Below are 2846 nucleotides of genomic sequence, written 5' to 3' on the forward strand. Positions count from 1 at the left end.
ACCCTGAGTATAAGGTACACGTCCAATGCCTCCAAGGCAAGTTAACCGCCCTCTCTCGATTCATCTCCAGGCTCACTGACAGGTGTGCCCCATTTTTCAAACTCCTCAAAACAACTCACAAGAAAGTCATCAACTGGAACCCGGAATGTCAGGCGGCGTTTCGGGGCTTGAAGGATTATCTGGCGGCAGTCCCACTACTCTCTATCCCTGTGCAAGGAGAGACACTGTTCATATACCTAGCGGTATCGGTATCAGCGGTGAGTTGCGCCATTGTCCGGCGGGAGGGACAGGACGAGCTCCCAGTTTTCTACGCCGGCAGGGGCATGAACGGGGCAGAAACAAGGTGATGCAGAACCCTGAACATTCAGGGCGCCTCAGCAAGTGGGCCATCGAGCTCAGTGAATTTGACATAGACTACAAGCCAAGAACCGCCATGAAGGGTCAGGCGGTAGCGGACTTCATCGCCGAGCTCACTGAGCGTCAGCCCAATCCCAGCACGGAGAATGAGCCCGGGACGGAAATGGTCACCGCTAAGGAGCCAGCTCCCCTACAATCAGATTGGAACCTGCATGTGGACGGCTCCGCCAGCGCCAAGGCCAGCGGCGCAGGAGTCATCCTCACAGGCCCTGGGGGGCTGAATGTGGAATACGCACTAAAATTCAACTTCAAAGCCTCCAACAACATGGCGGAATACGAAGCACTCATTGCCGGCCTACTCCTCGCCATCGATTCAGGGGCTGACAGCGTCAACATCTTCAGTGATTCCCAGTTGGTCGTTAATCAGGTCAATGACAGCTTCCAGGCCAAGGACCAACAGTTAGCGGCATACTTGGGGTACGTTAAGACACTCCTCAAGAAATTCAAATTTCATAACATCACACAAATCCCCAGGGAAAAGAACGCCAAGGCTGATTCACTGGCAAGGCTAGCAACCGCCCAGCCACATCAGAGTCCAGCGGACACAAGAGTGGAATGTCTTGACAAGCCAAGTATCACAAAAACCCTGGCGGAGATCTTCAACATTGAGGTCAATACCAGCTGGATGGACGAAGTCATTCAGTACAAGCGCAACGGCACATTGCCGGACGACAAAGTTAAGGCGAGACAACTCCAGCGGAGGGCAACCCGCTACAACATCCAGAACGGCAAGCTGTACCGCCAGGGACTCACCCATCCCAACCTCCGCTGCCTAACCCCAGAGGAGGGAAAGGTCGTTCTGGCAGCAATTCATAGCGGAGAATGCGGAAACCATTCAGGCGCCAGATCCTTAGCCAATCGCACAATGCGACAAGGCTATTTTTGGCCTACTCTCGCCAACGATGCCCGCCAGGTATCAAGATCATGCCACAAGTGCCAACAATTTGCTGACATCCCGCATGCACCGGCGGAACCACTATCGGTCATCGTCGCCCCATGGATCCACTCAACTTGGGGCCTGGATCTGATGGGAAAATTTCAAACCGCCAAGGGCCAGTTCAAGTACATCATAGTGGCTATCGACTACGACAGCAAGTGGATAGAGGCGGAACCACTAACAGCAATAACTACCGCCAAGGTAATTCACTTCCTCTGGAAGAACATCTACTGCCGTTACGGTGTCCCACACACGATAATCACCGACAATGGCACACAATTCAACAACAAGGAGCTCATCTCTTTCACCGCCAACTTGGGTACTAAGATGAGTTTTGCATCTGTCGCCCACCCCCAGACCAACGGTCAGGTCGAAGCAGCAAACAAGATAATCAAAAGGCTGCTGAAGAAAAAACTCGACAAAGCAAAGGGTCTATGGGCGGAGAAACTCCCGGAAGTTCTATGGGCCATCAGAACAACCCCAACTTCCGCAACTGGTGAAACTCCCTTCTGCATGATGTTCGGAACGGAGGCTGTCCTGCCCATTGAGGTCTCTCAACCTACCGCCAGAGTCGAGGGCTACCGCCCAGAGACCAACACTGACGACATCAACCTGGACAAGGACCTCCTGGAGGAAAAGCGACAGGGCCCACCTATGCAACCTGCAAAACAAGCAGCGGGTATCGCGTTTCTACAACGCCAGAGTCAAGGCCCGGAACCTCCAACTGGGGGACTGGGTAATGAAGGAAGTCATTCCACCGCCAACAAAGCTTCGCCCAACTTGGGAAGGTCCATACAAAATTGTGGAAGTCGTTAGCCCAGACACCTTCTACTTAATGGACAAGGATGGCGTCACAACGACCCACCCTTGGAATACTGAACACCTTCGGTATTATTACAAATAGTCATGCCGCTACCCAAGAGCATCTTGACTTAGCTAAATTTTTGTTCAATATTTAGCTAAGGGAAGCTACCCAACGGGTACTACCCCTCTTTTGTAAACGCTGATCAGTCAGCTATCAATGAAACGAGGAATTATTCAAACCATTGTTACCAAGTCTAGCACTGAGGGCAACTGGCAACGCCAGGAATCGTCAGCGGACCACGTCCGCTACGTGGTGCACTTGGACCAATTTTAATTCCTTTAATGTTTCATTGCTTGGCAAAAGAAAAATCTCTACGTCAAAACTCTAGCGGTACAAACACATCATGACAAACGTCAAACTCTGAAATTTCATTTCAGGGCTGGGACTCCCCACCCAAAATAGTTCATTATTACAGTGTAAAAAAAAAAAAAAACCTATGGAAGTCTCAGCTAGCTTCAGCGGTTGTCTTCGGCTTCTCCGGCTTCAACTGGCGGCGGCACGACCGATCGGCTCGCCTGATCGGACCCTCGAGCTGTCGGACTGGGAGTCTCCATTGTACCATCCGCCCGGGTGTGTGCCTCCAGAAAGCCGGCACGTGACACCTCCGACGGGGTCTGCTGGGGAGTC

The sequence above is a fragment of the Rosa chinensis genome, chromosome 2 (assembly GCF_002994745.2).
Source record: "Rosa chinensis cultivar Old Blush chromosome 2, RchiOBHm-V2, whole genome shotgun sequence".
Lineage (NCBI taxonomy): Eukaryota > Viridiplantae > Streptophyta > Magnoliopsida > Rosales > Rosaceae > Rosa > Rosa chinensis.